The sequence below is a fragment of the Pinus tabuliformis genome, chromosome 5_1, assembly GCF_031772625.1.
Source record: "Pinus tabuliformis cultivar Carrire ecotype Pingquan chromosome 5_1, CPIR1, whole genome shotgun sequence".
Classification (NCBI taxonomy): Eukaryota; Viridiplantae; Streptophyta; class Pinopsida; order Pinales; family Pinaceae; genus Pinus; species Pinus tabuliformis.
This window is the reverse complement of record NC_142305.1, coordinates 642,279,505-642,305,306: the sequence shown is the minus strand read 5'-3', so window position 1 is coordinate 642,305,306 and position 25,802 is coordinate 642,279,505.

Below are 25,802 nucleotides of genomic sequence, written 5' to 3'. Positions count from 1 at the left end.
GATGGTCCACGGTTTGACCCTGTGCGCATGTTGCTAGGTGCACCTATCAATACCTCGCAGCCTTTAATGCTGCCTTCGCGCAGCTCTGTTTGAGGTGCGATTTTTATTATTACCCAAGTTCTTAACCCGATATTATCCTATTATTTAACTTATCTGTATGAGCCCAATTATACTTAATAGTGTTCCATATTCATATAAGTGTGCGTGATAAACAACACAGTATAAATGCATAGAAAATCATACAAAACCAGATACACAGTATTTAGAATCAAACTTCTCTTTATTACTCTTCTTCTTGGGTTACAGACTCAACCTCACCCTACACACTCAGCTAAAGGGGTCCGTGCACTCAGCTGCGGACTCTACTAGGCCTCTGTACACTCATCTGCAGAGCCTCTTCCTACTACTACGACCCAATACACTTAGACTTCTTCTCTATCCACTACTAGATCATTACATTAATCCATCTCTCGTTATCTCCAATTAGCTATCTTTACAACTTAGAGCCTCGCTCTATTTATACAATCCCATGGTCCATGGACCATGGGTAGGCCGACATGACATTACATTACATTACAACACTTAGGGCGGACAACCCTATGACTCAATATACATTTCGCGCTCCATGCCCGCAATTTGCGAAGTCTTACAACATATTTGACCAAAACTTGGGCTTTGAGCCCCAAAACATGTTGTGGGGGGATTCCATGCCCAACACAACTCTTATAAATATTAGATGAAGATTATGAAAACTAATGGACTACTTTTTATTATTTTCATATTTTCATTTAACTTAATTCAAACCCTTCATTACATGGAAGCCTCCCACATTGACATTACAAAGTAAGAAGATGACAATGAATAAAAATTAGATGGAGGGAAAAAATGAAATATTATAGGTACTAAATTAGGTGCAATTAGCACCCCATTTTGTACCCTAAACCGACTACATTTTTTAGCCAATAGTAGGTACTAATTCTAACGCTAATGGTGCCCAGTTTATCGTCAACTATTCAACCAAATCAAGAAAATAAAAATAAAAATAAAAATCTTACCAATCTATAACTCACATGTGAAATGGATAAAACTATTGTGTATCTCGACTATTAAACCAAAACAATGTAATACATTCACCATATTTCCAGTCTCATACTCACCAATTGAAAATCGAGGGAGATTTTAAGTTCTATGTGGAGTTGGAGCAGATCACGATTGGAGTAATGCATTGAGGTGATGAAAGAAAATAACTAACCAATTGGATCTCTGTTAATGGTGGGAAGAGATATTTAAGGGCCTCTCGTCCCCTATTGTGGATCTTAATAAAAAAATGATTTGTGGGTATGATTCGACCTCTAGCAGTCATGAAATTAATTTTTGCATCTCATTCATCCCCTACTCGAGACGAAAATCAAGCCCTTGTCCATCCATTTTTCACAAATGTTGTTTAAAAAAGTTAGAGGGAAGGGAGAAAAACATAGGGAGAAAAGAGAAGGGATTTTCCACAGTTTGGAGGAAAAACTTTCGCCCTAGAATGCCAAAAAATGTCAAGCAGCAGTAGAGGGAAATGAGAAAAGTGATCCAATTCTTGCGAGAATGAGGTATTTCATACTCAATATATAGATTTGTACATGTTTCCATTGCTTGTTTGAATTGTATTTTTTATATTTTAATTTCAAAATTATAAAAGAAGAAATTAACGTTTATTTTTTTTATTTCTCAATTTAAAATAAAATAAAAAATTATTGTACATATATAGGGACATGACAATGATAAATTGAAAGAGGGAATGGCTTCTATATTTGGGATAGAAGTAGTGAAAAAAATATAAGGTATGTACTTTTCCATGATTTCCAAATACATGGAAGAGCGTACTAAAGGTTCTAAAACATAACAACCAAAGCAACCTTGTCAAATGGAATCGATCCATTCCCCATCAACTCCTTGATTGAGCAAAAGAACTAGGAAAAAATCATTCGTAATAACCTCTAAGAATGTGGAACAGACAAAAAATATGTCCAATCTCCTACCCACTCTTGAGACACATATTCCTTCCACAACCAGTACATTTTATGCATCTTGCATTGGTATATACAAAACTAAGGTAGAATATGATGTTGTCTCTAGGAATATCAGAATGACATATACCAAGAAAGTGTTAAATCACTGGTTGAAGGAATCATTCATTCAAAATTTCAAATAACATCTACATCTTCCATTATCGAAGATACCCATGCAACTTCAAAAGGCAGTTGTCCATGACATGCAGACTAAATTTGGGACAGGTTCGTCAGTAAAGAGAGTAAAAAAACAAATGACTAAAAAATGCAACATATTTTGTTGCACCCAAAGGAAAAATATAAAACAAAACCTCCTGAGCTAAGGGCCAAAACAAGGCCAATTGATGTAAGCATTAAAGGATGGAAAGATCTCGTGAAAGCATATGATAGAGCAGATGCACAGAGGAAGTGTGATGAGGAGAGCACACAGGTATTTAAATTTGGTTATACGATTATTTCAAACATTAAACGATTTTTATATTTTACTAGTGCATAATTAAATTGAATTAGTGTTGTTGCAAGACAAGGTCTTGAAGGCCATGCTTACCAAATATTGTTCCACACATCATAGTGGCCAAATAGGTTTAGAAGCCTTAACATGCAAATCTATAAGTATATTTAATATATTAAGTTATATATATTTTTAAATTTTGTACAAAAAGGTAAATGATTGGATATTAATTACTTTAACTAGTCCATATGCCATGTTTTGACATGAGCAACAATATGGTCATTATCCATCACAATTGGAATTTGATATAATACAATAAAAAAAAGTGGTCTGATTTTTTTATCTGGATGGACAATAAGGTATCATTAGTTAAATTTCGACAACTTAGTTGGATATTGTTATGTTAATATGCCAATTTGCATTTCTTGTGTTGAGTTGTTTATTTATGTGTAGCTTGAGTTATTTTGTGCTCCCATCGGTCATAGCACCCTTATAAATACCCAACCTTTTGCTATAATCAAGTCCTTATAAATCATAATCCAATCATGGCTTTATCAATTCCTTTACCAAAAACCCTAGGCGAAAGGAGAGATGCAAGACCATGTAATATGTTGTAGCTCCTAGAGACAACCTTTGGGCTGAAAAAGGTTAGTGACTAGGACATCCATGTAATTACATGAAATATTTTCACACTCTACTCAAAATTAAACCGATATTTATATATTTGGACGATATCTTTTCCCGAAGAAGAACCTCTAGATGTAACATGAGACAATTCTTAGGAAAATTTACAAATAAGTTCAACTAGCCTACTTATTTGTGATTACAGCCTTAAAATTGACGTGGTGGTATAGGTAGAAGAACATTAAGGAATTTAATATTTAAAACACAGGGCTAAACATCATCCTATGCATTAGATCTTCAATATAGAACATGAAATGAAAGAAAATGATATGAAAAAAACATGGAGTGCATCATTATGGCTTCTTAGATAAAAATTATAGGTATCTCAGCTATTAGCACAACATTGATAAATTTGTTAATGAAAGAAACCAACAGCTTCATTACACAAGTTTTAGAAGAAGAATAACATAAATGTAAAGTTACAAAGAAAAGAATGCATAATATAAGCATCGGATACCAGGAATCATTTGAAACTTCTCCATTAACTTCCCAAAATAGTTTGAACAAATTACAGAGCAAAAGTAGCTAGAACTCGTCTTTGGAGCCAAAAATTTGAAACCTCAATGAGTTCTCCTGTAACCCTTTTAAAGAAAAGGATCATATTCAAGAACAATTACATACACATGTTAGAAGGTGCAGCTGTATGTTTAGCTAGTTGTCCTATTATCCAGTTGTTCTAACTATCTCTTAAAAGGCCCATACATCATAAAAAAATAGAAGGCCACATGCTTAAACATTCGCATGGCCAGAGGAACTTGTCCCCTAGGGCTGAGCACTTGGGTCTTCAGGGTCAACTACTGATTGTGGAAGGAGAGTTTTTCATCTATCCCATATATTTTTATCTGGAGTTGGGCATTGAGACATACTGTGAAAATCCACCTGTAGCTTCGATAGCTTTGTGTAGTCTGGAGTGGATTCAAACAAAGTTTTTATTAACCATAATAATTGGAAATCCCTTTGCAAGAAATTAATATTGTCTTTCTTTTCAATACCACAGTCTTCTCCAAGGAGGTGTCTAATCTACACTTTACTACTATTAACTCCTACTCATAAGATTCCCAAGAAAATAAACTTCCATCTATACCCCAACAAGTTGGTACTCCAGTCGTATCCCTCTTATCAAACTTGGAGTCAAAAGTGGTAAAAAAATATTCAATACCTCTAGTTTATTCTCAGCCTGAACACGTAGTTGATTCTTCTCAATAGCCTTATTTATCTTAGAATTACCCCATCCTTGTCAACAATCTGCATTGCCTTCAACTCTGCTAGAGATTTTTCATTTAAGAATTTGATAATTTCATTGGCTATTCGTGCTTCTTTTTGAGTTTCTTTCTTGCAAGCAACCAAAAATTTAGTAGCAGTACTAGATACTACCCTTTCTTCTGCAAAAACCTAGAAAAATTTCCATGGGGCCCATACTTGTTGGATGATATCATCGTAAATGACCTATCTAGCATCAATTCGGGACATATTCCCTTTTAGCCTACTTTTTAACTCCATTACCTCCTCCTAAGTTTCCTTGTACTTTCAGAAGTTTGTTTTTCTTCCAATATGGTTGATTTAATTTATTTTCCTTAGTAACCAGCTCTACTTGAAGCAAGGTGATTTGATCTTGAATTTTTTTCATTTCTGCCCCATAAATGGTAAGCTTGGTCCTCAGCTTTGTCATCTTGTCTGAAGGGTCGCCTGATTTGGTAGGAAATACAATTATGAAAACGTGATCTCTAATAGTGTGTTCTAGGTATTGAACCTTCTCCTTCAAGGATGCTACCTCTTTGTTCCTATCAATCAGCTGAACAAATATTTGTTCCTTTTCTTTCTCCACATAAATTGCTTCAACAATGTGCATAGGCTTTGTTTTGGGTATGTTTAGATTTTATTTTAATGACTGGACTTCAAACTTTATTCCTTGTATTAGGGATTCAATTACCTCTCCGCCCTCTAGGTTAAAACCCAGTTAGATGATCAACTCTTTGAAATCCTCATTATGTACATACAGGGCCCTAAAATGTGCATTTTATTGATGGGTTTTGTTAGAGGCCTTTTCTAGAAGTTTCTCCACTTTATTGATTGACAATGAGCCCTTGCTCAGATCATGATATATCATCTCACTAATTTTCCTATGTAGATTAATCATGTCATGTAGAGGGACATTTGCAATGTTGATGGATAAGTCCATAGTTTTCAACTCAACCCCCATGGAGAGTAATTGATTAGTATGATGAAATAAGGAAGGATTGAGTTGGTTCTTCTCCAAGTCCATTGCTGAAAGCAATTTGGTCTAAGAAGAAGATGATAGGTGTTTGGTTATCTGAGACATCCTCTTTCCCTTTTCTCTTTTATTGTTATCTTCAATTTTTTGATAATATTTTAATGATGCATCTAGAATAGAAGGACTCCCTTCTGCTATAGGTGCTTTTAGGCCTATGGAGTTGGATGGTACAATTTGCTCTGGGTTTTCCAGGATCATATGAAAACCTGGTTGGTCAGAGGTACTTCCTGTTAATTTCACCTGTATTTCCTCCTCATCCTTAGGATCTATCATAGCCTTCTTTGATGTTTGCACCTCCTCCAAATCTATAATTATTTCTTTAAGAGTATTCCTTTTAAAAATTTTCCCTTTGGCTCTAGGGGTCTCAACCTCCAATTCTGAACTGATGTGCCAGGCTTCTTGATTTTCCTTCCACTCTATTTCAGGGATGCTTTCATGGGTATAAGGGGATGAGTTGACACTCTCTCTCCTATCAAAAACAATATGATGAGGATCATATTTCCATCTCTCTCCCAACTCAAAATGGAACTCCTTAATCTTTTCTTCAACATAAGTTAGATCTTTTCTAGAATTTACAATGAATGGACCCACAATATTTGTTGGGTTGTGTTATATTCTTTCCACGAGTAGCCCATGTAGTTAACCAGGGGGTTAGAAGGGGGGCAGAGCCCCCCCTTCGTTGTGTCGATTGCGTAGTGGGGGGGGGGGTCATAAGGGGTTTGACAGGTGCAGGTAACCCCACTCTATGGGGTTCGGGGCAGCGCCCCAGAAAATTTTGTTTTTGGACCCTATATTAGGTTGGGCAGACCTACCTATGGTTTTGTGCATGAGTTTTCGTACATGGTTTTGGAAGTGATGGCTTTTGGTCCATGTTTTTGGATGCGATGGTTTTTGGTCCATGGTATTGGATGCTTCGGCATGTATAAATATGTATTGTAACATTGAAAGGAATATAATGAAAAATCAAGCTAGTAGTCCTGGTTTTGGGATCCAGGGGAAAATATCTGTGTATATATGTTTTATGTGTTATGCTCTCACATTTTTTATTTTCTATGTTTTAGAATTTGTATGCAGGTAATTTCTGTACGGGGTTAAAACCTACATTTGGTATCAGAGCTATTTTGGCTTCAAGGGGATGCCTTTGTTGCTGAGGGGTTTCGCTTGGGCCTGTAGTAGACCCTGTTCAGTGGGAGATCTACGAGATCGATTCTGGTGGTGAAAGAAGATGGCGAGTAGTGAAAAGATAGAGATCGAGAAATTTAATGGTCAGAGTTTTGAGTTATGGAAACTCAAGATGGAGGATCTGTTGGTGGATAAATATTAGTGGATCGTGGTAGATCCAAGTACTAAACCAACAGGAGTGTCCGATGAAGAATGGAAGAAGTTGGATCGGAAGGCAAAGAGCATAATATGATTGTGTGTCTCAGATTCAATATTGTTGAATGTATCAAGGGAGCTACAACGAAGGCTTTGAGGGACAAGTTAGGGACTTTGTACCAATCTACGTCTCTGGTGAATAAACTGTTCCTACAGAGAAAGCTGTATAACATGAGGATGAAAGATGGAGACTCGGTGACAGAGCATCTGAACAAAGTTAATACTGTGGTAAGTCAGTTATTATCTGTTGATATTAAAATTTCAAATGAAGATAAGTGCATCAGTTTGTTGTGTTCTCTACCAGGTTCGTGGGATAGTCTGGTTATTGCAATAGGTACCAATGCAACTGCCTTGCGGTTTAATGAAATAGTCTCATCCTTGCTAACAAAGGAAATGAGATGGAAAAATATGGAGAACTAGAATGGTGATGCTTTGTCTATACGAGGACGGTCCCAAAACAGAAACAAAAATAATTCATCGAGTGGGAGGTCTAAATCTAGAGGGAGATCTAAATCTCCAAGAAAAACTGTAAAGGTGATGTGCTGGAAATGTGGAAAGGAAGGGCACTACAAAAGGGACCGTAAATCTAAAGCTCCTCATAAAGGAAAGGGATCTGATGATGCTCCTTCTGCAAAGGCAAAAACCACCTCAGATGAAGGTGGGGATGTGTACTTGGCTTCTTTAAGTACACATGTAGATCATGAGGCATGGTTGATTGACTCAGGTGCATCCTTTCACTTCACTCCCCATAGAGAGTGGTTCTGCGAGTATGAGAAATATGATGGTGGTGATGTCTTCTTGGGGGATGACAGGAAGGCTATAATCATTGGTCGCAGAAAATTAAAGTTGAAGTTGCAAGTTGGAAGGGTTAGAACACTTCCGGGTGTTCTGCATATTCTTGCATTAGCTAGAAATCTGATTTCTGTAAGCAAGTTGGATGATGCAAGTGTAAAAATAGTGTTCGAGAAGGATACCTGCAAGATGGTTCAGGGGGCATTGGTATTGATGCGGGGAGTTCAAATTGGAACTCTGTACAAGCTGTACGGTAGCACTGTTGTTGATGGGTGCAACAGTTCTGTGGTTCCTGAAAGTGGAGCAGAAAATCTAGTGGTCTCTGGAGAGAAGACCATGCTGTGGCATCAAAGGCTTGGACATATTGGAGAGAAGGGCCTTCAAATACTTCATGGTAAAGGTATGGTAGATGGTATGAGTAATAGCTCTATGGATTTTTATTTATGTGAAAATTGTGTATATGGGAAGCCGAATCGGGTGAGTTTCCCCTCTGGTGGTAAAAGGGCGAAACAGATATTAGAAATTATGCACAGTGATGTGTTTGGACCTGTGAAGGTTGCATCACTAGGTAAGTCTATGTACTATGTATCATTTATAGATGACTTCTCAAGGCATACATGGATATATTTTCTTAAGAAGAAATCTCAAGTCTTTGACAGGTTTAAAGAATTTAAGGCTTTGGTGGAAAACCAGACAGAGAAGAAGATAAAGGTGTTGAGGACAGATAATGGTGGAGAGTTTTGCAGTAAGGAATTTGAAGAATTCTATAAGAAGTGTGGTATAGCATGGCAGAAGACTACTCCATACACACTTGAGAAAAATGGAGTTGCAGAAAGAATGAACAAGACGTTGATGGAAAGGGAAAGAAGCATGCTCAGTGGTGCCGGCTTAGGATAGGAATTCTGGGCAGAGGCAGTGAAGACAACATGTTACCTGGTCAATAGATCACCTTCATCAACGTTGGAGGATAAGACTCCACAAGAGGTATGGACTGGTAAGAAACCCTCCCTTTCACATCTGAAGGTATTTGGATGTGATGCATATGTACATGTTCCAAAGGAGAAAAGAACCAAGTTGGATAGTGAATCTGAAAAGTGCACCTTTATTGGGTATAAGGATGGTTTAAAGGGTTATAAGCTTTGGAACCCAGTAAAAAGGAAGGTTGTGTATAGCCGAGATGTGGTGTTCAGAGAGGTAAAAGATGTTATTAAACATGAAGTCCAACCAAAGGAACCTGAGAAGATAGAGTTTGAGCTTAAGGAGGAAGAATCAGACTCTACAATAGAGAAGGAATCAGAAGATGAAGAGCCACAAACTCTGGGTGTGAGAAGATCAATTCGACAAAGAAGGTAGCCAGAAAGGTATAGTCCATCTGCTTTCTATTCAAATTTTTCTTTATCTATTACTGACAATGATCCCAAAACTATGAAGGAAGCAGTAGATTTAGAGGATGGAAAACTCTAGAAAGAGGCTATGGTTGATGAAATGGCATATTTGCACAAAAATGAGGCTTGGGATTTGGTGGAGTTTTCGGCTGGAAGGAAACCCATTGGGAGCAAATGGGTGTTCAAGAAGAAGATAAATGCAAAAGGAAAGGTGGAGAAATACAAAGTTTGGTTGGTAGCAAAAGGTTATTCCTAGGTGTCGAGAATTGATTTTGGTGATATTTTTTCTCCCGTTGCCAAGGTAACTTCTATTAGATTACTTTTATATGTTGTTGTTGCTTTTGATTTTGAGGTAGAACAAATGGATGTGAAGACAACATTTCTTCACGGGGATCTAAAAGAGGAAATCTACATGAAGCAACCTGAAGGCTTTGCGGTGAAGGGTAAGAAAGAATTGGTATGCAAATTAAAGAAGTCTCTGTATGGGTTAAAACAGTCACCAAGGATGTGGTATCAGAAATTTGATACATTTATATGGGGACTTGGCTTAACCAGAAGCAAAGAAGATCACTCTGTGTATTTTAAATTAATTGGTGACAGTGTTATTTATCTGGTCTTGTATGTGGATGATATGTTGCTAGTTGGAAATGACAAATAAATTATCCAGGATTTGAAGACCCAATTGTCCTCCAAATTCGAGATGAAATATCTTGGTGCTGAAAACTATATTTTGAGCATCGAAATTAAAAGAGACCGAGCAAAGAGGAAGCTCTGGTTAAACCATAGGAAGTATGTCGAGACATTAATGCAGAGGTTTAATATGCAGGATAGTAAACCAGTGAAGGTTCCTGTTCCTGTAGGTGTGAAGTTATCTGCTGAACAGTGTCCCAAGACACAAGAGGAGGAAGAGGACATGTCCCGTGTTCCATATGCAAGTGCAGTTGGTAGCCTAATGTATGCAATGGTTTGTAATAGACTAGACATTGCACATGCAGTGGGAGTATTGAGCAGGTTTATGTCAAAACTAGGGAAGGAGCACTGGATAGCAGTGAAGTGAGTTTTCAGGTATTTGTGTGGCACTAGTGATTATGGTTTGTGCTACCAAGGAATACCATGATTGGATAGAGTGTTGGATATTCGTGGCTTTGTTGATGCAGACTGGGTTGGATATCTGGATCAGAGAAGATCTACAAGTGGTTATGTGTTTAACCTATTTGGAGGTGCAATCAGTGGGATGAGTAAGAAACAATATGTAGTGACACTATCGACTACAGAAGCAGAATACATGGCAGCCACTCATGCAAGCAAGGAATCAGTTTGGTTGCAGAGACTGTGTTCAAGTATGGGGTTAGTACAGGGAGCTATAAGGATAGACTGTGACAGCCAAAGTGAAATTTTCTTGGCAAAGAACCCTGCATATCTTTCAAAGACAAAGCACATTGATGTTCAATATCACTTTGTGAGGGATATGATAGAAGACAAAAAGGTGTTTCTGGTAAAGGTGGACACTTTGAAGAATACTGCAGATGCATTAACAAAATCTGTGAGCTCTGAGAAGTTCTCTTGGTGTAGAGAAACAATGGGTGTTGCAGGGCTAGATAAATGACTAATCTCTCTTGTGGTCCCCTGTGGAAAGAAAACAACAAGTGGGATAATGTTGCGTTGTGTTATATTCTTTCCATGACTAGCCCACGTAGTTAACCGGGGGGTTAGAAGGGGGGTAGAGTCCCCTCTTCGTTGTGTCGATTACGTAGCAGGGGGGGGGTCATAGGGGGTTTGAGGGGTGCAGGTAACCCCACTCTATGGGGTTCGGGGCAGCGCCCTGGAAAATTTTGTTTTTGGACCCTATATTAGGTTGGGCGGACCTACCTATGGTTTTGTGCATGATTTTTTGCACATGGTTTTGGAAGCGATGGTTTTCAGTCCATGGTTTTGGACGTGATGGTTTTCGGTCCATGGTATTGGATGCTTTGACATGTATAAACATGTATTGTAACATAGAAAGGAATATAATGAAAAATCAAACTGGTAGTCTCGGTTTTGGGATCCAGGGGAAAATATATGTATATATGTGTTTTATGTGTTATGCTCTTGCATTATTTAGTTTCTGTGTTTTAGAATTCGTATGCAGGTAATTTCTGTATGGGGTTAAAACCTACATTATTTCCTAACTTGAACATGTATCGTTTTTTCCTAGGAAGGAAATGAACTTGGTCCACATATATGCACTATCTGATAAATTCCAAACATGAAACCCTCATGGGCATAAATATTGACAATATATAGGGTTTGACATCAAATCCATACAACCTGATCTTAGTAAAATCCTAAAAAAAATATTAATATCCGACTTTGGAATCCTTACCTAGTTGAAGTAATTGCTTCTATTGTGGGAGGATCCTAGGGGGTGGTGTAACATTCAGGATAGTTATATAGTGGTGTTGTGCCCTACAACAACCCCCCATTTCATATCATCTGTATTCATAACAATCAACATATGAAATGGGTCCCTTTTAAAAAAAAATTAATTGGCATTAATGATTTTGTTCGAAAAGGATATGATAATCAAATGTGTTTGTAAATTAAAGCCTTATTCGAATAACAATGTTCCCAAAATAAAACCAATCTTTTGTTATTGTGATAAAGCGATCGCAAGATCGCATATCGCAATAACAAGAGAGACGCATTTAAAAGGCACTCTGGTCTTTGCCGATGCGATATCGCTATCGGCGATCGGCGGTATTCAATGCATACACAAAAAGAGCACATATCTTATACCCCGATGCGATGCTATATCGGTGATCGGCTATCGGCACTGCCTCTTGTGGGACATCACTGATAGAACTTTTCACACAAGGGATGGAAGGATTTTCGGGTCGTTCAAGCCTGATGACCTGAGGCGGATGTATCATTTGCCTGAACCGGAGCTAGTCTATAACAGAGCCTTCGTGGAGAAATTCGCAAAAGAAAATGAATCACCATCCGAACCCCTCCGAGATTGGAGGCAGAACCCAGCCAAACATAAGCATGAAAGTTCGGGTAAGTACTCCAACGTTTCTTTGGCTTCTCCCTATTGCTATGCGGGGATTATGATGTGTAGATTGTGGGGATTACATGACTCCGTTAATATCAATATTGACATGGTTCCCTTAATGGAAGCGGCTATCAATAGTATAATTATGGATTGGGCCACTATTCTTTCTGATAAGTTGGTCGTAGCCATTCGTGAATTTAGAGCCAAAACTATAGTCACCGAAAGGAAAATCCCGCCATTTTATTATACTGCTTACATTATGGATACCCTGTGTTATAATTCTGAGTTTCCTGTCCTCGGTTGGAGATGGACCACCCAAGATCCAACACCCATTCATTTATACCATCAGAAATTGTGGAAGTCCTCTTACAAGGACCATTTGTACCAAATTTGTAATGGTTTCATGATGCCCATTTACTATTCTATTTATGACAAACCCATTCCCAGAATTTCCTATGAAGCTTCTTTTGACTTACCAGCCGTAGCAAGTTGGTTCGGGGAAGAGCATTTCACCTATATCAGAGTTTTTGGGAGTAAGGCTAGGCCGCATGTCCTCCCTTTATATATCCCAGACAAACTGTTAGCCCGGGAAATCTGCTACCAGATTATGGCCGAGAGTGTTACACAAACTCTCAAAGAGGAGAAGAAGAGAGGTTGGCCCTCTTTTCCTTTAAGAATTGGGGTTTTTACTCTGCTTAATTACAAGCATGCAGAAAAAGAAGCGACAAAACTCCAAGCTTTATCCCTGGCCACTATCCCAAACAGACTCTATGATCCAAAGCAAACTGCCTACACTGCCCTAGAACAAGCAAAATTGACAAAAGTTGATCATCAAGAGGATATGTTTGATGACCTGTTCGCAGGTGCCGATACAATAGGTCAAACCAAACAGCTTGCCAGAATGAAATACAATGATGAGGCGTTGACTGAGTTTAACAAACTTAGGTAGCAGAGGTTGAAAACTCTGCCTCTAGATTTATTATCCACAACCCCAGCGTCTTCCTCAAGCGAGCCTGGTCGGCAACAGATACATCCACCTCCTGTTACAACTGAAGAATAGGATAAACAACAGGAGGAAAGGCAGAAGAAGCTGCAGACTGAGAAGCAAAGAAAAGAGAAAGTAGAGAGGCAGAAAAAGGAATTGGAGGAGCAGCAGCAAAAAGCACAAGAGGAGCAGCAACGAAAAGCACTTGAAGAACAGCAGAAGTTAGAACAAAAAAAAGAACGGAGCAAAGCCCCTACAGAGCAACATAAGCAAACCTCCATCGATCCTGAATTGATTAAACAATGGAACCAATTCGATTCCATTATCAGTGGTAAGGAAGGCTCCAAAGACACAGACACCTCTAAAACAAGCGATGCGCCCGATACCACTTCTTCTCAGGTTCTAGGAGGAACCAGCGGCCCACCCATTTCATAGGATGTCGAGATAATCAATAAGGACCCTTCCAATCAAATTGTTCTCCAGGTGGAAGAAATTCCTCCCCTGGATATTTTCTACAGCCCAAAGCATAGAGCCGTTATTAAGCGCTCTAAGAAAAGACGAAGGCTTGATCAACCTTCTATCTTTCCTGAGCAAACAGTCACGGGAAATATGGTCTGGAAGGAGGATTTGGATCCCTCCAATGATCTAACAAAGCTGTCTCAATTCGCGAGAGCTTATTCTGCAGCAACTATCGACAAAGCATCGGAGGTAAGTCTTCTATTGAAGACTAAGGACCATGAAATATATGCATTACAGGCAGAGGTAATTGAAGCGAAAAACAAAGCAGCACAGGTGGAAGAGCAGTTGTTGGCTCAACAGCAGGAAAACAATTTGTTAACCCAACAACTGCAAACTGAAAGACAAAGGATAGACCAAAGTGAAACTCAGAAGGCAAAAGAATTGTCGGAGGCATTGTCACAGTTGAAAGCATCAAATGAGCTGATGATGAAATCGAAAGATGAGCGAATAGCTCAACTATCAGCACAGCTCGAAGGTATCAAGAGCACACAGAATGTGAAAGTTTTCAGAGCAGAGGCAACTCAAATAAATAACGCATTACTGTCTCAGATCAGACTTCTATGTCAACAACTTGCTAAGGCTGAGTCATTATGCGAAATATCTACAACAGTGTGTGAGCAAATAGAGAAGGCCAGAAATGAGCTAGATCAGGCCGAAGAAGCCATATCCGATTATCTTGAGTGGCAAGACACTGAAGAAGGGAAAGCGGCGAATTTGTCCCGAATCCATGAAGCGTACAAGGACATACTCTTCACGGAATGGAACACTCAGGTAATGAAAGCAGAAAGGGCGGCTTCCAGGTGTAAAATAATTGCCAGCAATATGATCGACCTAGTCAATGATACACTTTATTTGGCAAACATGATCTCCAAGTGCACACCTGGAAGCATAACAACAGCAGATATGCTTGAACAAACAAGTTATCATGACTTGGAGGAACAGAGGAAGTTAATTACCGGAGTAAATACTTTAACCTCTGATGCATATTGGCTCTTTCTAATCAAGCCACATACTCAAAGGTCTGCTCTCAAGTGTCTAACAGATGCCCTCAGATGCCTGATCCCCGACATTCAGGATGCTACATATGATGCCCAGCTAACTTCGCGTCTCAACACTCCACCGGAAGTAGAGCCAATGCTGGCGATATGTCAGCTAAGGAGTAAAGGCAAAGAACCCACCGAATGAAGCATTGCTGCCAACTACCAGATCGCCAAGAAAGATGGAAAAAAAACATTTATTGATGCCAATTTAATAGCTTTTCAGTTGTTTAGATATTTAGATTAGTATAGTATTTATAGACCCTTTCATTGTTTTGGAAAGGGTCGTAAAATTTTGTAATAGACTTAAAGGCTGAAGTTTGCACTATTGTGCTTCAGTCTATATTCTTTTGTGAAACTCGACCAACGGTTCTTAATTTTGATTAGAAGGCTGTTTTACACAATTGCGCACGACTGTCTGTTGTTGGAAATGCTTTCTGATTTGAAGGAAGGACTGCGACATAGTGATTAATATACTGGATTGATCGAGCAGCTTACATGGTACTATTATCTGTATCTGTGTTCTTTCTTATTATATGAATTGCTGTGTTGTTATCTTTGCTATTGTTGAATGCATGTATGCGATATAACAACGAATCTTCATTTCGTTTCACTATTGAATGTTTTGGTGATTTGTTATCTCTTTCACCCATGCATGTATCAATGATATAAATGATTAAGTGTAGTAATTCGCTATAATCGCTCTGCATAACTAATTATGCAGAGCAATCTTAAATAGTTTAAACATCTATGCTTAAGTGTTAGAGTCATCTATATGCCTGCCTTAAAGCACAGATCATCAAACGCTACGCTTTACCAAGTGATAAGTCCCGGGATTAGATTATAGTTATTACATTTCGCTTATAGTTTAGCTGTTCGCTTATCACTATCCTACCGCATAAGCTACTCGTCCATCCCACTTTTATCTATTATTGGGAAACTGGTCCCATTATCCCCAGTCGGAACCACTATTCCAAACGGAAAAGGAGCTGCACTAAGGTCCGGACCGGGTGGTTTCCCCTTTGTCGTGGCAGCGATTTTTGAGGCCTCAACAAAATTGGCGCTAGAAGGAGGGCCTTGACTGTGAATGGCAAGCAGACCCAAATCGGCAAGTCATTCTAAGAGTAATTCTCCCTCCAAATCTCCTTGTTCTTCTCAATTACATGCTGGTTCGCCAGCCCATAACCAAGAAGAAGAGGAATCTACCACCACTGCTCAATCCCATCATATCCCAGAACAGCTAAGTCTTGAATCTCCTGAAGTCCAGTCTCTAATCCATAAACTTCAGAGCTTCTCTATCTCACCACAGAAATCTGAGATATCAGAAAGCAGTGCGACTTCGCAGTTCAACCTCACTCATCCTCTTACCAGACTTCAGAGCGAAAAACTTGGTATTGAACCCACTGAGTTTCCTTTACCCAAAAGGAAAAAGCCAAAGAAAAATACTGAAGGATCTGATAGTGGGGATTTTTTTTCCACATCCTCCATTTCATCTCCTCATCTGCAAAGTCAACCACCCACTCCTCCATTACAAATTGTCGTTCACCAGGGAACAAAAGCCTCAATATCCCAATCTATTCACTCCTCATCTTCAACCCTTTCCAACACATCCGGAATCCCAGCAGTAGTCCCAACCACTGTCGCCATTATAATGGCAGATCCATGGACTAGGCCGGGTGCATTCAACATGCCTGGACCATTGCATGATCTACCCAATGATCCCGAAAAATGGCTGCCTAAATTCAATCCAGATGATGGGATCCAGGCTGAAGAACACATCAACAACTTCATGTTAGCAGTTAACCTAAAAGGAGTGACAGAGCAAGATGTTGTTGTAAGACTTTTCCCTTACACTTTACAAGGATCAGCAGGATCCTGGTATTTTTCCTTACCCTCTGGTTCGATTACCAGTTGGAATACATGCCAAGAGCAGTTTCTCACCAAATATGGAGATGATAGGTCCCTAGCAACTTTAATAAATGACCTCTCCAATTTGAGAATAGAGCACAGGGAACCAATAAAGGAGTTTAATGCCAGATTTAATAAACTACTGAATAAAATCCCTACCGCTTCTAAACCAAGTGAGAAAATCCAAAGCGAATGGTACATCACTGCCCTACCTGCCAACATAGCCATTTTTGTAGACAGGGCTGGCAAACCTACCTTAGCTGAAAATATGAGAGAGGCACTTGCCGTTGAAAAGCGCATCAATGCTCTTGAAAAGAAAGCTGCTCTAGAAGATAGAAAAGCTAAAAAAGTCTCGTTCAAAGAAGATTCCAAGAAGAAAACCCCGAAGGACCCATATGACATGGAAGGTTTACAAAAGGTCCTTAAAACATTGTCTAATGAAATGGTTGAGATTAAAAAGCAGGTGGCCGAAACTTCAAGCAAAAGACCATTTAGGACTTTTAAGAGAACCGAATCAAAGCCACCCAATGTTATATCTAACGCTGATTCGGACCAAGAAGAAGAGGAGCGCAGGCGCTACTACAGCAAAGGAAAGAGTTCCCCCAAAGAAGTCACCCGTGGTAGTTCCTCAAAACTAGCCTTCAACTTCTAGTCCTCCTTCATCATCCAAGACTCTAGTGATATCCGACTCAATGGAATATAATATTGTTGATGATATGAAGAAAACCAAGGCAAATATAACCATGTTTGAACTTAGTAAACTGAAACATCAACAAAAGCTACTTCTCAAAGAATTAAATGCTGTTCCCTCTACTCCCCTTCCCAGTACAAGAGCTTCCAACGATCAAGGCCAGCCTCCCGCAGGTATGGTTGAAATTACCGATTCAGTCTTAATCGGAGATAAATCAAATTCTCACACTCCACCCTTCCTGCTCACTTATGAGATTTATAATAGAAACCTACACAACTGTTTAATAGATTCAGGGGCCTCATCTAATATAATGCCAGCTTCAGTTTGTTCTAAGCTGAACATTGAACCCCAGAAGTCTGCCATTCATATTGTACAGTTGGATAGAACTAAAGTGCAGGTTGTGGGAGAAATTAATTTTGTAACCATCAGGTTGTCAGCCGACCCCAGAATTGTTCAAAGGATTGACATCCTAATCGCTGACATACCTGAATTTTATGGTTTGATTTTAAGCAGAGATTGGTCCGAAAAACTACATGGGTATATTTCCACAGATTGGTCACATATGTGGCTTCCCTACAAGGGAAAGCCAAATCAAATAAGGATCGATCGTGAGAAGCATATGACCCACACAGTTACTGAATTTGAGCAAGAAAACCAACCTGTGGCATTCAACAACAACATTTTGGGGAACTATTCGTCCGAATCATTCTTTGGCAACTTTGTTGCCTAATCATCTCCTTTTTCAGTCAATCATTTTACATCTCAAATAGAAAATTTTTCACAAACAGATAAATCCAGATGTTTTAATGATGCTGAGGAAAATGTAAATATTTTAGTTAATACTTCTTTATTTTGGTCTCTGTATTTTGATGGCTCTAAGTCCACTGAAGGTTCAGGAGCTGGATGTATATTGGTTAGTCCGCAAGGAGAAAAGACAATGTTGTCTTGTAGGTTAGAGTTTGAGTGCACTAATAATACAGCCGAATATGAAGCTTTAATCCAAGGATTATACAAAGCAATCGGCCTGGAGGTGCGATATCTAAAGGTATTCGGCGATTCGGAAATCATAGTCAAACAGGTTAGAAATGCAATTCATTGCCTTTCGACTCACCTTAAACATTACCAATCGCTCGTTCAAGAGCTTACCTCACACTTTTTGGCATTCAACATTTCTTCTATACCTCGATCTCAAAATTCCGCCGCAGATTTACTAGCCAATGTAGCTTCAAAGCTTCTACCTTCTGAAGACTACAGCCTTGATAGATTTTCTGTAGAATTACTTTTCAGACCTTCAATTCCTGACAATGTCACTAATTGGAGAGTATTTAATCATGATGATGATATTTTGCAATTTTTAACTTCTGAGAATTCTTATGATAAGCAAGTTATTGAGGAAGATGATCATGATTCCCAGATGAAAGAAGTGCCCAAAGAAAATTCAATTCCCAAACCTGTGGTGAAGCTTGAAGATCTTTACGATATCAAAGACAGGTTTAAACCTGTAATTAATGCAAAGCTTCAAAGTTCTACTCTTAGGTTTGAATTAATAAATTTAGGCACTGACGATGCTCCTCAAAACATCAACTTAGGAATAGGACTTTCCCAAGAAGAAAAGGAAGCATTTATTAAACTATTGAGAAAAAACAAACAGGTCTTTGCATGGAAATATGATGATTTAAAGACCTATGATACATCTATTATCCAGCACACCATTCCTATGCTTCCTGATCAGAAACCGATTCAGCAAAAGTTAAGAAAAATACATCCAAGTTTGGAGAGCCAGATAAAGTCGGAACTTAACAAGCTCTTGAAAGCCAAGATTATCTTTCCAGTCCGACATTCAAACTGGGTCTCTAATATGGTGCCAGTCAGAAAGAAAAATGGCGACATTCGAATCTGTATTGATTTCAGGAATTTGAACAAAGCGAGCTTAAAAGACAACTTCCCATTGCCTACTATGGAGCAAATTCTCCAATCGGTGGCAGGTTTTGAATTGATGTCTTTTCTAGACGGTTTTTCAGGGTACAATCAAGTTCTGGTACATCCTGATGACCAGCTTAAAACTACATTCAGAACTAAATGGGGAACCTATGCATATCAGAAAATGCCTTTTGGTCTTATAAATGTCGGAGCGACATTTCAGAGAGCTATGGACATGGCCTTCCGAGGGTTAATTAATCGATCAGTAGTCGTCTACCTAGACGATATTACTGTTTATTCTAAAAAGAGAGATAATCATTTGCACGACTTAAATCAGATCTTTCAGCGATGCAAAAGATATGGTATTTCTCTAAACCCAAAGAAGTCCTTCTTTGCCCTTGACCAAGGAAAACTCTTAGGCTTTACAGTATCCAAAGATGGTATTTATATTGATCCTGATCGGATTAATGAAATTTCTGAAATCCCTTTCCCACATAACAAAAAATCAATGCAGTCATTTTTGGGTCAGATTAATTTTGTCAAACGATTTGTTCCAGATTTTTCGCAGATTGTATTACCACTTCAGGCAATGATCAAGAAGAATTCAGTCTTCAAATGGGGATCAGAAGAAAAGCAAGCTTTTGATGTTATCAAACAGTCAATAATCAATGCCCCAGCCTTGAATACTCCAAATTTTTCTAATCATTTTACACTATATACTATTGCATCCAACACTTCGTACGCCGCAGTACTCACACAACTGAATGATAACAACTTAGAAGCACCCATATCATTTTTCAGTTCAAATCTTCAAGGTGCCGAATTGAATTATTTTGATGTGGAGAAACAAGCCTTTGCTGTATTCAAAGCAGTCAAACATTATAGACCCTTCCTTTTGAAAACCCACACAAAAGTTATAGTTCCTTTCCCAGCGGTAAGACAACTATTAATTCAGAAAGAATTGGGTGAAAAAAGAGCCAATTGGGTTACAGCGCTTCAAGAGTATGACTTAGAAATAAAGCCAGCAAAGATTGTTAGGGGCCAAGGTTTTTGCAAGATATTGGCAGGAGCATCAAACATTCACGAATCAAGCGATGAGGATCAGATTGAATCCATCAATCAGATAAGTGTCACTGATTCTGAATCTCAATATGCTGATTTGATATTTTATTTGAAGAACGGTCATGCTCCTCCAAATTTATCTTACAAAAATAAAAGGGCCATTAGGTTAAAAGCTAAGAATTTCACTCTCATTGATGATGTGTTGTTTAAACAAAATTATGATTCTATCCTGTTAAGATGTCTTGAAAAACCTGAAGCTCAAAAGGTTTTGCAGGAGCTACATGATGGACCAGCTGGGGGACATTTTGGAGCTGACACAACAGCTCACAAGATTATTCATGCTGGATATTATTGGCCTACTCTATTTAGAGATTGCCATGAGTACGTAAGAAAATGCCTTAATTGCCAAACATCTGGTGGAAGACAACGAAAATCAGCTTTCCCTCTGCAACCTGTCAACATTGAACAGTCATTTGAACAATGGGGATTAGATATCATCAGGGAAATTACTCCACCATCTTCCAAACAACATAGGTATATCCTTACTGCTACCGATTACTTTACTAAATGGGTAGAGGCTATTCCTTTGAAGGCGGCAAATGCAGAGGCAATTATCGAGTTCATTGACCAATTCATCATTACCAGGTTTGGTGTTCCAAACGCTCTTGTTTTTGATAATGCTTCCTATTTCTCAGGAAACGCTATGTATGATTTTTCTATTAAAAGGGGGTTTAAACTGAAATATTCTTCCAATTATTATCCCCAGGGAAATGGTTTAGCCGAATCTACTAATAAGAATCTCATCAAAATCATTAAGCGAACTGTTGAACAGAATCATAGAAACTGGCATAAATCTTTGGTCTTTGCATTATGGGCTGATAGAATAACACAAAAGGCTTCTATAGGGACCTCCCCTTTCAATCTGGTATATGGAAAAGAAGCTGTGTTGCCTACAAATCTTGTTCTTCCATCTTTAGCCCTAGTACAGTACATTGAAGAGACTCCTTCTTCTTCTATCCAACTTAGACATGACCAAATTCTCAAATTAGAAGAAGAGAGGGAAAAATCCAGAATCACTCATGCCAGACATCAACAAATCATCAAAGCATCCTTCGAATCAGCATCATCTGGTTCCAAACAACTTCAAGTTGGTGACTTAGTTCTCAAATGGGACAAGGCCCATGAAGATAAAGGTAAGCATACCAAATTTCAGAAAATGTGGCTTGGACCATTTCAGATCTGTGAAAAGATAGGCCATTCAACTTTTATATTGCAAGACTTATCAGGGTTGAGAGATTCTCTCCCCGTCAATGGCCTGATCCTGAAGAAATTCTTTAATTGAGAAGGTAACTCCTTCTCCTTTTGTACATTTGCGTAGTTTGTAGGATTGGTAGGAAATAAAACTGTAGAGTATCTCCATTGACCTTTTGTTGTGTTTGAGGAAGCTGTCTCACAAAAATAATATAAATATTTGTTTTTAGATAATAGAACCCTCAATCAAAAGAAATAGTTTCTAGGAAACTAGATATCCTTGTGTTCTGAAACTATAATCTAAATTTTGAAGACTCCTCTCAAGAGGTAAAAGTTCTGAATCATTTCCTGTTTTCAAAACTAGTCTCCAAAGGTTATCTGTTAAAAGATAGAAGCTAACCCATTTTCAGTATCTTCAACTCTTCACCTGTCATCCATTTGCTCTTAAGGAGAAGATTGTTCACCCCATTCACTAAAAGTTATGATTACTCAGAGTGTAATTCTAAAATATAAAAGATTAAAGATAAGAGGTCTTATCATAAGCCTGCTTACCATGTTCATAGGGAAATAGGTTGACTGACATTACCAATACTGCCTACCAAAATAGGGTAATGGCTTGAAATTTCAAGACAAGGGGTCTCATCACGAGCCAGCTTGATCAGTTAAATTATTACCAGTGAATGGCATTGTCATAAGCTGGCCACCAAACCAGGACAGTGGTTTTTTATCTTATTAATTACAAAGAAAAACAGATGAAAAATAAAATATGAAAACATTTTATGGATTCATTCTGTTAATCACACTCTTATGTGAATGGAAAAGTGGACAATACTATGGTTAAAAGGTATCCCTGTCGAGACTATAAATGTTTGCTGGCAACAGAGGCTCTACCTATGACAAAGGAGTTAATTATAAAAGCTGATGTGGGAAAGTTTTCTATTTTATCACTATGAACCAATAAAGACTTATTTTTGAAACTTATTATGTATTTGGTTTCTTGAAACTAAATGGGAAGAAGTTGACAAAATGAAGTTCACTTTAGTCAGAACACATGAATATCTAGTTATATTAGAAGTTCTCCTTCTGATTGAGTTTCTATTTTTGAAAAGCTTGAGTGTTTGTATTAATTTCAGAGATAACTGGTTCTACCAACGAATTGCCAATTGTTGTGCCCTACAACAACCCCCCATTTCATATCATTTGTATTCATAACAATCAACATATGAAATGGGTCCCTTTTAAAAAAAAATTAATTGGCATTAATGATTTTGTTCGAAAAGGATATGATAATCAAATGTGTTTGTAAATTAAAGCCTTATTCGAATAACAATGTTCCCAAAATAAAACCAATCTTTTGTTATTGCGATAAAGCGATCGCAAGATCGCATATCGCAATAACAAGAGAGACGCATTTAAAAGGCACTCTGGTCTTTGCCGATGCGATATCGCTATCGGCGATCGGCGGTATCCAATGCATACACAAAAAGAGCACATATCTTATACCCCGATGCGATGCTATATCGGCGATCGGCTATCGGCACTGCCTCTTGTGGGACATCACTGATAGAACTTTTCACACAAGGGATGGAAGGATTTTCGGGTCGTTCAAGCCTGATGACCTGAGGCGGATGTATCATTTGCCTGAACTGGAGCTAGTCTATAACAGAGCCTTCGTGGAGAAATTCGCAAAAGAAAATGAATCACCATCCGAACCCCTCCGAGATTGGAGGCAGAACCCAGCCAAACATAAGCATGAAAGTTCGGGTAAGTACTCCAACGTTTCTTTGGCTTCTCCCTATTGCTATGCGGGGATTATGATGTGTAGATTGTGGGGATTACATGACTCCGTTAATATCAATATTGACATGGTTCCCTTAATGGAAGCGGCTATCAATAGTATAATTATGGATTGGGCCACTATTCTTTCTGATAAGTTGGTCGTAGCCATTCGTGAATTTAGAGCCAAAACTATAGTCACCGAAAGGAAAATCCCGCCATTTTATTATACTGCTTACATTATGGATACCCTGTGTTATAATTCTGAGTTTCCTGTCCTCGGTTGGAGATGGACCACCCAAGATCCAACACCCATTCATTTATACCATCAGAAATTGTGGAAGTCCTCTTACAAGGACCATTTGTACCAAATTTGTAATGGTTTCATGATGCCCATTTACTATTCTATTTATGACAAACCCATTCCCAGAATTTCCTATGAAGCTTCTTTTGACTTACCAGCCGTAGCAAGTTGGTTCGGGGAAGAGCATTTCACCTATATCAGAGTTTTTGGGAGTAAGGCTAGGCCGCATGTCCTCCCTTTATATATCCCAGACAAACTGTTAGCCCGGGAAATCTGCTACCAGATTATGGCCGAGAGTGTTACACAAACTCTCAAAGAGGAGAAGAAGAGAGGTTGGCCCTCTTTTCCTTTAAGAATTGGGGTTTTTACTCTGCTTAATTACAAGCATGCAGAAAAAGAAGCGACAAAACTCCAAGCTTTATCCCTGGCCACTATCCCAAACAGACTCTATGATCCAAAGCAAACTGCCTACACTGCCCTAGAACAAGCAAAATTGACAAAAGTTGATCATCAAGAGGATATGTTTGATGACCTGTTCGCAGGTGTCGATACAATAGGTCAAACCAAACAGCGTTCCAGAATGAAATACAATGATGAGGCGTTGACTGAGTTTAACAAACTTAGGGAGCAGAGGTTGCAAACTCTGCCTCTAGATTTATTATCCACAACCCCAGCGTCTTCCTCAAGCGAGCCTGGTCGGCAACAGATACATCCACCTCCTGTTACAACTGAAGAACAGGATAAACAACAGGAGGAAAGGCAGAAGAAGCTGCAGGCTGAGAAGCAAAGAAAAGAGCAAGCAGAGAGGCAGAAAAAGGAATTGGAGGAGCAGCAGCAAAAAGCACAAGAGGAGCAGCAGCGAAAAGCACTTGAAGAACAACAGAAGTTAGAACAAGAAAAAGAACGGAGCAAAGCCCCTACAGAGCAACATAAGCAAACCTCCATCGATCCTGAATTGATTAAACAATGGAACCAATTCGATTCCATTATCAGTGGTAAGGAAGGCTCCAAAGACACAGACACCTCTAAAACAAGCGATGCGCCCGATACCACTTCTTCTCAGGTTCTAGGAGGAACCAGCGGCCCACCCATTTCATAGGATGTCGAGATAATCAATAAGGACCCTTCCGATCAAATTGTTCTCCAGGTGGAAGAAATTCCTCCCCTGGATATTTTCTACAGCCCAAAGCATAGAGCCGTTATTAAGCGCTCTAAGAAAAGACGAAGGCTTGATCAACCTTCTATCTTTCCTGAGCAAACAGTCACAGGCAATATGGTCTGGAAGGAGGATTTGGATCCCTCCGATGATCTAACAAAGCTGTCTCAATTCGCGGGAGCTTATTCTGCAGCAACTATCGACAAAGCATCGGAGGTAAGTCTTCTATTGAAGACTAAGGACCATGAAATATATGCATTACAGGCAGAGGTAATTGAAGCGAAAAACAAAGCAGCACAGGTGGAAGAGCAGTTGCTGGCTCAACAGCAGGAAAACAATTTGTTAACCCAGCAACTGCAAACTGAAAGACAAAGGATAGACCAAAGTGAAACTCAGAAGGCAAAAGAATTGTCGGAGGCATTGTCACAGTTGAAAGCATCAAATGAGCTGATGATGAAATCGAAAGATGAGCGAATAGCTCAACTATCAGCACAGCTCGAAGGTATCAAGAGCACACAGAATGTGAAAGTTTTCAGAGCAGAGGCAACTCAAATAAATAGCACATTACTGTCTCAGATCAGACTTCTATGTCAACAACTTGCTAAGACTGAGTCATTATGCGAAATATCTACAACAGTGTGTGAGCAAATAGAGAAGGCCAGAAATGAGCTAGATCAGGCCGAAGAAGCCATATCCGATTATCTTGAGTGGCAAGACACTGAAGAAGGGAAAGCGGCAAATTTGTCCCGAATCCATGATGCGTACAAGGACATACTCTTCACGGAATGGAACACTCAGGTAATGAAAGCAGAAAGGGCGGCTTCCAGGTGTAAAATAATTGCCAGCAATATGATCGACCTAGTCAATGATACACTTTATTTGGCAAACATGATCTCCAAGTGCACACCTGGAAGCATAACAACAGCAGATATGCTTGAACAAACAAGTTATCATGACTTGGAGGAACAGAGGAAGTTAATTACCAGAGTAAATACTTTAACCTCTGATGCATATTGGCTCTTTCTAATCAAGCCACATACTCAAAGGTCTGCTCTCAAGTGTCTAACAGATGCCCTCGGATGCCTGATCCCCGACATTCAGGATGCTACATATGATGCCCAGCTAACTTCGCGTCTCAACA